Genomic DNA, 12,243 nt, shown 5'->3' with positions numbered 1-12,243 from the left:
AAATATACATTCCAAGATTCTTTGAATCTTGGGAGAACTATTTGTTTGACATTGACCTTTTTTCCTAGGCAAGTTCCTGAAATTCTGTGTTCTTTATTTGACTTTTGTTTCTTTTCTCTGTATTTTTTCTTCAGTATCTATGTTTCTACCAGGGAAATGGATGTTTCGGAAAGAATGAAAGATAAAAACAGGTGATAGTTCCTAAAATTAAAAAAATAATTGTATATAACAAGCATCGAGGGAGAATTTTGTAAATTCCTTAATCTTCCCCTTTAACATACCAAGAGCTGAATCTGGATAATTTGGCACATAGGTTTCTCATGTAGTATAGAAAGGATACCTCTTAGCCAATGATAGTGAAAATTTTTATGATCTATAAGCAGGAAGCTTGCTTTCTGATAGTAGAAGCAATATATGGTATAGGGAACATCAAAAAGATTGCCTGTTTTCCAGCATGGAAAGAAGGGGAGAGAGGGGAGGCGGGAGGGAAGAGATTAGTGAAACATGTGTCCTAATTTTGCATGCATTAATTACATGAGGGTAATAATAAGGGTGAGGGGGTATGGGCTCTTGCTTTTGTCTCCTACTTAGGATTATGAGAGAAGCTTACCTTCCAGACTCCCCTGTGGCAATCTGCACCATCAACTTAAACACAACGGGATCATGTATTTAGAGGCTCTTAAGTTTAGTTTCCCTATTGACTTAATTTGTGGCCCTCCAGAGGCTGACCCAAGGAAAGGATTTGGGTACAGGAGGCTTTACTTGAGATGTATTTCTAGGAAACACCAATAGGTTACTGGAGAAATTAAACGAAAGAGAAGAAAGCCAATAAAAGTGTTGTGTGAGCAGTACTCAGTAGTCTTCTTCCTTTATAGGGAAAGCCCCAGTTCTCCCCTCTCTTGTGTATCTCTTTACTACTCATGCAAAACACTTCACTTATGATACTTCTGGTCTCCAAATGTGTGGGAGGTTTTCCAGGCACCATACAATTCCCCATGACATCAACTGGGTATCCTACAATTTAGCTAATTTCTGACACTCTCTACCTGGAGACAGCGTCAGAGCCCACAGGTTAAGGGCTCAGTCCCACAGTACTACTGTCACTTTACTTTAGATGCCAGTTACAAGTCGTAGGTCCCCAGATTACCCACAACTTCTGTCTGATTTGGATACAAATTGGGGATTCCCATGACCCCCTCCTCAGGTTCAATTAATTTGCTAGAGTGGCTCACAGAGCTCAGGTAAACACTTGCTTACATATGCCAGTTTATTAAAGGATATGATAAAGGATACAGATGAACAGCAAGAGGGAGAGGTGCACAAGATGAGATCGGAGGGTCCTGAGCACAGGAGGTTCTGTTTCAGGGAGTTGTGGTGTTTTACCCTCCCAGTGTAGATGTGTTCACTCACTGGGAAGCTCCCTGATCCTCTCACTATTGGGATTTTGTGGAGGCTTCCCTACATAGGTATTCCCTACATAGGCATGATCAATCATTAACTCCATTTCTAGTCCCTCTCTCTCCTCAAGAGAATAGGAGGTGGGACTGAAAATTCCAAGCTTCTAATCATGGCTTATTCTTTCCGGTGACCAGCCTTCATTTAGGAGCTATCCAGGAGCCCAGAGTCACCTCATTAGAACAAAGGCACCCCTAGCACCCAGGAAATGACAAAGGTTTTTAGGAGCTCTGTTCAGGAAGTGGAGTCAAAGACCAAATATTAGAACAAAAATGTTGCTAGTGCTCTCAGCACTTAGGAAATTACACAAATTTTGGGAGTGTTGTGACAGGAATTGGGGAGCAGAGGCCAGTACACATTTTGTTCTATTATCTCACAGTTGTGCTATCAAACAAGTTCCCGCTGTGGACAGAGTCTAATCCTGCTGGGGGACACTGGGGAATAATTTAGAGCTCATACCTCAGGTTATCCCACATGTAAGCTTAAGGAGCTAAAGTATCTATCTACTGTCTACCAGACAGTCATTGGTTGAGGGCTGCTTCCAAAGGGCATTAATTCCTCGGCATGTGCAAACTATAGTGTGAGTTCACACTGCTGGCCACAGAAAACCTTTAGTCAGGGAAATGAAGGCATTGGGATATGAAAGTCAGGTTGGTGTACACAGAAATGATAAGTGTGAGGGAATATTGGCTGGGCCTGACAGCATCAGACATACCTGTTTTTTCATTCCAGGTGGCATGGATGCTGACTCTACATGGCATCCTGGTGGCAGGGCTCTATGACCCCAAAGCTGAGGCAGGGAGGGGACCAAGTGGAGACATGGGAGCCTGCAGCCAGGAGGGGCTGAGAGGAGGTTATGTCGGCACTGCCTAAGCCGGAAGAACAAAGTAGGAATTTAGAAGGCATACAGTGTTATTCCACAGGTCAATTATGTTGGACATATGTTATTTGTTTCTGTCTATAACAATTCTGACCTTTTCAAAGCTTCCAGCCTCTTTTTAAAAAAAGTTTATTTATTTTGAGAGAGAGAGAGAGAGAGAGAGCACACATGCTGGGGAGGGGCAGAGAGAGATGGAGAGCAAGAATCCCAAGCAGGCTTCACAATCTCAGCACAGAGCCCAGTGCGGGGGCTTGACCCCACGACCTGTGACATTATGGCCCGAGCCAAAACCAAGAGTCGGACACTTAATGGACTGAGCTACCCTAGCACCTCTCTAACTTCTGATTAGTAGAAAAAAATTGTTAAGCTTATGACATTTAAAACTTTCTCTAGCTCTATAGCCTCAACAGTCCTTCTGGGTCAAGTTCAGTCTCAAGGAGGATATGCTCAAGTTCTGAGGTATCTTCTGTTCTCACATCTCCTACCTGTGGCTCCTCCACAGGGAAGTGGAAAGAGAAGTGTGTTTTACCTGACCTTCTAATGGTGGAAGAGTCGAAGTTCTCAGGTGTGATATTCTCTGTGTCTTCTGGTTTCTAGGGTGTAAAAAGGATAATTTTATTCATGTGAGATTTAGGTAGAAGGTTTATTTCATTTAGCCACAATCCCAGTTATAATAATTCTTGACTGGTTTTGCCCATACTAGTGCATATATTTGTTATCTGCTCGTTTTTCTCTTCCTTCTTATCTGGCAACAAAGTCCCTAATCCTCTGGACACAGAAATGGTCATGTGACCTAATCAGAGTGCATCACCTACTGGTCACAGTGATTATTAATTTAAGGTATGGGCTTGTAACTCAGGCTGATCCAGTCAGAGATTTTTGTCAGGATTTTCAACCTGGAGCTGAGAAGAAATTGGAAGGAAGTGAATCTGGATCTACAGAAACAATGTCCCTTCCTTTCCTTCCCCTCCCCCATGGGTTTCTGTTAAGTTTCTCAGGATCCACATAAGAGTGAAACCATATGGTATCTGTCTTTCTCTGTATGGCTTATTTCACTTAGCATAACACTCTCCAGTTCCATCCATGTTGCTACAAAGGGCCATATTTCATTCTTTCTCATTCCCACGTAGTACTCCATTGTATATATAAACCACAATTTCTTTATCCATTCATCAGTGGATGGACATTTAGGCTCTTTCCATAATTTGGCTATTGTTGAGAGTGCTGCTATAAACATTGGGGCACAAGTGTCCCTATGCATCAGTAACAATGTCCCTTCCTTGGTGGAGAAATGTTCTGAGAGAAATGAGAATAACATATTCACTGAGAAGTGGAAATGAGAGTTAGAGGAGTCCTGTTGAAATCCAAATTTCTGCTTCCAATCACATGCAAAGCCAACTCTACCTTTACCGTTCTTACAGTTTGGTTATGTGAGCCAGTTAATTTCTCCTTTTAGGGTTTGCTTCTAATACTTGTAACCACAAGAATCTACAAGGGAAAGTTAATATTGTTGCTTTGTTTGTAAATGAATAGATTTAATGAAAAGTAAACTCCAACCCTCAAGAATGTAAACTTGTACAACCACTTTGGAAAAACATTTTGGTATATCTGCTGAACTTAAAGATATGCATACCTATGATCTAGGAATTCCACTCCTAGATAGTCACTCATAAGAAACTTTTGCACCTGGGCACCAAGAACATGTCTAAGAATGTTTATAGCATTGTTGTTGTTGTTGTTGTTGTTGTTTTGTAATAGGAAAAAAAAGAAAAACTCAAACTGGAAACAAACCAAATGCCTTCTGTATGAATATAAGAATGGGTACTTTATGGTATATATTCATACAATTGAATATAAAACATTGAAAATAAAGTACATATATATTTATTGACATGGTAAATCTAAAAAATATAATGCTGAATAAATAAAATTTATTGAGTTTTCATCCTACCACATGATTCTATTTATATAATGCTTAAAACATGTATAGCTAAACAGTATGCATAATTGTATATACAGCATACATGTGGCAAAAAAAAAAAAAAACCCGAAGAGAGAAGCATGGAGTGATATTCGTAAAATTCAGAATAGTTTTTATCTTTTATGGGGGAGAAAGGGAAACAAAGATTTTGTTGTATTCTATTTCTTAAGTTTTGTGGTGGGCACATGGTTATTCATTATCATTCTTTAAGTTGTGCATATAAATTGTACTGTTTTGTTTGTATGATAAATTTCATTAAAGCAAATCCAGTTAATTGATTTTGAAGTAGCATATTATTAAGTTAGGTCCATTTTCTGGCTCCAAATAATAAACCACAGGAAATTAGAAACATTTAAATTCAGTTGCGTGGAAGCAGTTGTCACTAACTCTGAGACCAAGTTGGTTTTATTTCAAGTTTCTAGCTATTATGTAACTTAAAACAAATGATAAAACAAACATGGGTATCTCATCCCAAACAGTTTTATCTAGATGTCAGATAGTATTAGTCAATTTAAATAATGAAATGATAAACCATGGCCATTGACTATATTTTCATCTTCTAATGTTCTGGTTAAAGTCTTAGTTTAGTTTCTGAAAACATCCTGCATTTATTTTGCTGTAGATGTGTTTAGCCAAAGTCGCAAAATGACAACTTTTGTCCTTGTGAATCTCAGAAAATTAGTCATCTTACCCTTTAGGACATATATTATTTCTCCATGTGGAGTTGGGAACCATAGAAACTATGGCTGAAAGCATTGTTGGAATAAGCAAACGTGACTATTTTTAAGACTATGAAGATTTTGAATACAGTCAGCACTCATGAGTAAGTCATATGGAATTAGATTGGCTATATGTTTAGTGTTGAATGGATCCTGGCAACCTGTGTTCAAATGCCTTCCAGTTAAACATCACAACACCTCCAGGGTGAGTCCTCTGGGTCAGGACACAGATAAATATTTACATGAACCTGCTGCACAGCTGTACTCTATTATTTTAGTAGCTCATGTGGAGAGACAACTCAAATGTCTAATAAGAATGTCTAGTGTCTCCTTTTAGCTTTACCTGCTAAATTTGCCTCTTTAAAAACCTTAAAAATTTTTTATTGTGACATATAACATACATACATAGAAATACATAAAACACAAAAGTAAATAATTGTGTTTAAGGGGATACTAATGTAAACGCCACCTAGGTCAAAAAAATAGAACATGGCCATCACTCTAGAAATCCCTCATGCATCTTTCCTCATGGCAACTCCCTCTGCACCTTTTAGAGGGAAGCACTACCCTGGTGTTTTCATTAATTCCTTGCTTTGCTTTGTAGTTTTGCCTCCTAACTATGCATTCCCTGAAATATAGTTTAGTCAATGCCTGTTTGTTTTTAATGTTTACAATCATAGCGTTTATGTTACTGCCTCTGGCTTCTTTTGTTTGACATTGTATTCCATTGGTTCCATCCCTGTTATTATACATAAGTGTTCTCTTAAATCTCCTAAATCTTTCTTATATCTTTGATCTGTCATGTTTTGTAAGTTCTACAGCACTCTAGCGATGGGAAGTATCAACAATTCTACTTTGGTATGTATGTAATGGTAATCTCTCTGATTCTTCCACCATACAATATTTTCAAAATTTTGTAACATTTACTGAGTATCTACCATGTGCTAGGACAGCATGAAACCCTATTCATGTAATGTTGCTGTACTCAGGATAATTCTGAATAGTGCGTAGATTTAGCATAGTACATATTTTCACAGAATAAACTGAAATTTAGAAAGATAAGCTAAATTCAAGGTGTAGACTCTCTGATATTCACTTATCAGATTTAGTTACACTTAATTATCAGTTATCAAATATTTTTATTATACATTTATTGAGATGGCAAATATAAAAAATATAATGCTGAATAAAGAAAATTTATTGATGATTTTAGTCACATTGAGTAAAATAAGTAAACTTGCCATTTCATAGTAGTCTTTGTCTATCTCACCAAGCTCTTGACATTTTGCCTTAATGTTCCATTGGTGCTTGTACAGTTTGTACTCCCCTTATGGTAACAGCCTTTCTTCTACTATTCATTACAAAAATTCATTACTACACATTGACAACTTCCTTCTGGTCTATGGCACCTGTAGGTACTGCTGTCTGTGAACTTCTCTTCATAGGAGGACTAGAGAGATGACAGCTCCTGTTATAGGAATCCAGGGAGAGGGCAGTCCAAACAGGCAGGGTCACAGGGTGGTAAGAGCACAGAGCTGGGAGTTAGCCATCTCAGTTCTACACTTGTCATTATCTAGCTATGTGGCCTTGGGTAAGTTATTTAGCCTCTCAGGCTCAGTTTCATCATGTATAAGTGAGGGAGTGGGTCAGTAATTTTCAAACTGTAATTCAAGAACCATCCTGAGTTCTCATTTTAAATGCAGATTTTCAGGCCTCCTGGAAATTTCCCAGTGTGAGAGTCTGTATGTTTAACAAGCTCCCTGAGTGATTCTGATGCTCACCATGAGTGAGGGCCAAGTGAGACAATTTTCTTATTTTATTTTATTTTTTTAACTTTACTTTGCTTTATTTTATTTTATTTTTGCAGAAACTACTCAGTGTCTCTTCCCTCTTACTCCCCCAAAGGAGGAGAAGAACGATTATCAATGACCAAGGGCAGCTGCGAAGGCAACACCCAGAGTGAGCTTCACAGGAAGGAACACTGCACCCTCTCCTCATAGTTTCAGGTACTCTACATGTTCAGAGAAACTTCTCTAGTAACAAACGATAGAAATGATCCCTGAAGGTATAGTCTTGACAAGTGTCTGATTTTAAAATCCTGGGATAGAATTTGAACTTTTGGTACCTTAGTATCTTTCATCAGATACTTATTTCAAAGAGTTCTGTTTTCTTTTGTTAATAAAAATAAACATAAAGCCATTAAAATTTAAGATGCTAAGTAAATACTGACTATCATTGCATGGAGTAAACAACAATAACACAGTCTAAGGTACTAGTTATCAAAACAGCTTGGGACTATTTGGTGTTCATACACTGAATAAAAATATTAGTGCCTCAATAGAATTGTATCCATATCATTAAGAGGTATTAATACAGTGTTGCAAGAAAAAGCAGCATCGCCTGTCTACAAGACACAGCAGGATCAATATGATTGACAAGGAATACAGAGTTCCATGCAGTCTTATTAAGAAAACAAAGTAGTTGTTTAGACTCTTAAAGTCAGCTTATTTAATTATAAAATATGCCAAATATATCACCCAACAGATTGGAGACAGTCTGTTGGCTGATTTATTTTTACTTTGATATGGCACTCCTTGCATATTTTTCAAATTCTTAAGTGACTATTCAGGAGGAAAAATCTCCTGATACCATTTAATACTTTCCTGGGGGATATTCTTTATATTCTGAGGAATTTAAGTCACCCAGCTAATTGCTTCCATTTTTTGTGTTTTCTGTTTCACGAGGAATAACCAAACTGAAATTCTGTAGCAGTTTTGACTTTTCTCACTCAACAAACTCTTCGGTGGTTCTCAAACCCATACCTGAGGCAAGCACCTCACTTATCAGTGAGAAGACTCAAAAACCAGTAGGTAGGGGGTGTAAACCAAGTGAGATGAGAACAGAATCTCCAGGAATATGTGTAATTTTGAAAAGTTCCCAGGGTATTTTTCTCTAGTGTTTGAGTTCCAAATCTGGGTCCCAAACCTGTCAAATAGCAATTATTCATATATGTATTCATAAGAGGCTAAAAAGCTTTAAATACAGTACTTGTTATGGTCCTGTAAAAACAAGACATTACAACTGGGAGTAAACAGGGAACTTAACGACCAAAAGTATATAAACGTTTGGCCAAGAATGATACTATTTTCAAAATAGTATGGTTATTGATCGCTACATTGGTATAGACATTGTTATTTTCTCAAGCTGTTTCCCTTTCTCTTTTTACCATTGCCTTCTTTCTAGCCCACTAGTAAGGTAAAATAGATAAAACTTCTTAGTAATTATTCTCACTTCCTTTTCTTCCTTGTTTTTCATGAAAGACTTGGAAATTAACTTGACCCCTGAAGAACAGGTAGATTGATTACTTGAGAAAAGGCAGATAATATATCAATTAGAAGGAAGGGTATGCTCAGTGATTAGTACATAAGAGCAGCTGAGAAGTCCTTCTTGGCTGAGGCACAGTAGGAGGATGGGTATGGGATGTATAGGGAGGACCAATCCTAGTGAAATGTCAAATGTCAGGCTGAAGTGTGAATAAGAAAGAATGAGGAACCATTGAAGATTTTAAGGTAAGAATCACATTCAGTAACTGCCATTCTAGAAGATTCATCTGGCAGCAGGATAGTGTATGGCTTGGAGAGAAGAGCAAGCGGAAGCAGGGAGAGTAGTTAGGAAGATTGAAAGCAGATCCTAGATGAGCATGTCTCCTTCACAAGTTGCCATTTTGTTTTTCTTAACTTCGAAACTTCTTGAAAGAGCTGTGTTCACCTACTGTCTTTGCAATTTTATTTCTGACTCATTACCTCACTGAAATGGTTCTGACGAAGATTACCAATGACTTGACTGCTAAATAGAAAGGTCTCTTTTCCATCATTATTTTCTTTTACCTACTCTGCAGTGTTTGGAAATGCTGACTTCTCTCTTCATCCTTAAATATTTTTCTGTTGGATTTTTATAACATTGTTCATTTTTCTCTCTCCTCATACTTTTGATTACTTTTAAGGATCTTTTAATGATTCCTTTTACTCTGTCAACACCTTATATATTGTGAGCATCTGGAATTTCATTCTTAATCTTCTTACATCTCACTTGTGAACCATCCACACCACTGCCAACTTCTAACTCATGGGCTTCTATAACTTTGCTTATTGTCTGTGGCAAATTCCAGAGTCACAGTTTATGTTCACATGGTTCTCCCAAACTACAGACCTATGTTCCATTGCCTTTTGGACATCTCCACTTGAATGACTCATAAACATTTCAAAATCAACATGTTTAAAACTAAGCTCAATATACCCCTTCCAAAGCCTACCCTTTCCATCTCCATTGCCTATTTCAGTTAATGAGTTTGCTTTCCAATTATTTGGCTAGGCTAAATCTATCCATGCTTCTCCATTAATATTCACGTGTGGCTTATTTTGTCTTGTCTTGCTGGTTCTTCATCTTCTCTGTACCCCATTGCCCCTGCCTTTATTCAGGTCCATGTAGTTTTCCACTGAGACTCTTTCTAACTCATCCCATTCCATTCAGTCTCTTTCTACTTTAGTCTAATCCTCCACACCATCATCAGCCATATTTTTCTAAAACATATCTATACACCTCTATAGTTCTCTTCTGATTAAAAATAGCTCCCACTCTCCTTGGTGTTAGGAAAGAATCCAAAATTCCCATTATGGCATTCAAGGGATATTTTGGCCCTAAACAATTTTTCCAAGCTTCTCTCTCAACATTGCTCAAACACTCAGTCTCTGCTTCATTTAGGCTAAATGATGATGGGAAAACAATCCTCCATTTCCTGTCTCTGTAGTTTTGCACATTTCATTCCTTTCACATTCCTCCTGAATTCTTCACCTAAGAAACTTATTTTCTTGTCAAAGGACAACTCAAATCACCTCAGAGACTGGCTTATTAATGCTAGACCCAAGGGCAGCATTATTGTAGATTTGGAGTCCGCTCCTCAGTTTAGCAGGACAGAAATCTGAAATTTTCTGAGCATTCAGATCCAAGTAGATTGATTCATATCAGTTAGACTCATGACATTCACATAAATATAACACTGAGCCTGTTTATTAACTTACACTGAAAGCATAACTATCAGAACTTAAATTTCATAATCACTAGTATGAGAACTTGCTTCTCATAGGAAAATCTCCATGGGAAGCTACATTATAATCAGGTTGTTATTGAGCATTGAATTGGTGCAAGAAGATTAAGGTGGGTGATCGTAATGGCTGTTGCCAAGACAGACTGATGCATCTGTCTGTGTTATAAGGATATATGTGCCAAGAAGCCAGACTGAATGTGGAAACATGGCCAACGTTTTGCCTATCTGGGATAATTCTAGAGACAGACTAGGAAAGCTATTGCTACCTTTTTTAGACTGCAGAGCACACTATGTTCCTTTTGGTCCCACAGCCTTTCTCTATAGCTGTGGAACTTGAACATCTCAAGCATTTTTATCTGTGATTATAAATGTAGCCCTTGTAATTGTGATGTCTCTGATGGATTCTCCTGCCTGTGCCCTGCCAAGGAACTTCCAAGAATGCTTGCTTGGGTTTATGCATAAGCCTTGATCATCCTTCTATGCCATAACCAACTGTATAACCTTTAAATCTTGGTATTTCCAAAAGGGCCATCTCCAATTTGGAGTTCTGTTTTCCATGTACGGATGGGATTATATACCTACCACCTAATAACCACAGTCATCATCCTTTCTTTCCTGTAGTATAGCATCTTAAAGGTCTCCCTTAGTCCACGCTTGCCCTCCTATAATCTATCCTCCATATAGCAGAGTATTGTTCAAAATCATGTCAGATCATGTCACTCCTTTGTCCAAATCCTTCCAATAGCTTTACACATCACCCAGAGAAAGATTTTGTTTTCCATTATTCTCTCCCTGGATGACTCACCTCCAGCCCCACTGGCCTTCCCACTCTTCTGTGAATAGACCAGGTACCTGCCCTCCTTGCACCTTGTATTTGCTCTTTCCTCAGCCTGGCTCTCTCTTCTGCTGATAGCTTCTTGGCCGTCCCTGCTCACTACATTTAAAATAGAAACCCTCTTCTCTATTTCCCTTTCCTTCATTGCTCTTACACCATTTAATCCACTGTGTATTTGTTTGTCTGTCATCTGCATCTTGCTACTGGATGGTAAACTCCACAAGGGTTGAGGCTTTGTCCCTTTCATTCTCTGCTGTGTTTCCCAGGAGAACTGGGCAGTGCAGGGCCTGCCATGGAATAGGTGCCCCATGAGCATTTGTGGAATAAATGAATCCAAAGTCTTTGCCTTCACTTTTTTCATGGAGATGCAGATATTTAAAAGTAATCATAGGTATGTGTCTTTATGTTCCTCCCCCCTTATTTTTTCCAGGAGGAAAAACTTGTTAAGGCAATAGAGAAAGTATTTGTTTTTGATTTCTGTATTAATCAGAGTTCTCTAGAGAAACAGAACAAATATGATGTGTAAATATATGTATATGTATATGTATATGTATATGTATATGTATATATACATATGGAGAGAGAGACAGAGAGACAGAAACGGAGAAAGAGACAGAGAAAGATTTGAAGGAATTGGATCACATGATTGTAGGGGCTGGGGAGTCCAAATCTGCAGGATAGACCAGCAGGCTAGAAACCCAGGTAAGAGTTCATGCTGCAGCCTGAGTTCAAAGGTAGACTGCAGAATTACCTCTTCCTCTGATGAACCTCAGTCTGTTTTCTCTTAAAGGCTTCAAATGATTGGATGCCCACCCACATTATAGAGGATAATTTGCTTTACTCTAAGTCTTCTGCTATAAATGTTAATATCTAAAAAATAACTTTATAGCAATATCCAGACTGGGACTTGACCAAATATATGGATGCCACAGCATACAAAAGCACATAAAATGAACCATCACAGTTCCTCACTTCTGGTTTTTCTGGCTACTGCATTCACTTGGGATCTACTGAGAGCCATGTTTATGCAGCTAAATATTGCTGGTAATTTGTGTTGAATCTCATGGTTGCTTTTATTTTTCCACATCAGCACAAAATTTGTTAGTTTACTAGTTTACTAGTTTATTACTAATTTGCTCCTACCTTAGCTTATCCAGTCTTTTCTGATCAATAGCTTATTATAGTTCCCCTAGTAATGAATTTATAACTCAAAGAATCTTCTAAATTGATTTTGATACAGATTACTTTTTGAAAAGATAGACTGTTAAA

General features: G+C 38.0%; 1 pseudogene; it reads right to left on the bottom strand.

Annotated features, from left to right (window-relative positions):
- Positions 1-6,904: 6,904 nt before the first annotated feature.
- LOC122220893 lies at positions 6,905-7,110 on the bottom strand (annotated as a pseudogene).
- Between the last annotated feature and the right edge of the window lie 5,133 nt (positions 7,111-12,243).

This window comes from Panthera leo, chromosome B2, assembly GCF_018350215.1.
Source record: "Panthera leo isolate Ple1 chromosome B2, P.leo_Ple1_pat1.1, whole genome shotgun sequence".
NCBI lineage: Eukaryota > Metazoa > Chordata > Mammalia > Carnivora > Felidae > Panthera > Panthera leo.
Note: the sequence above shows the minus strand (reverse complement) of the source record. Positions and strands in the feature narration are given on the sequence as shown.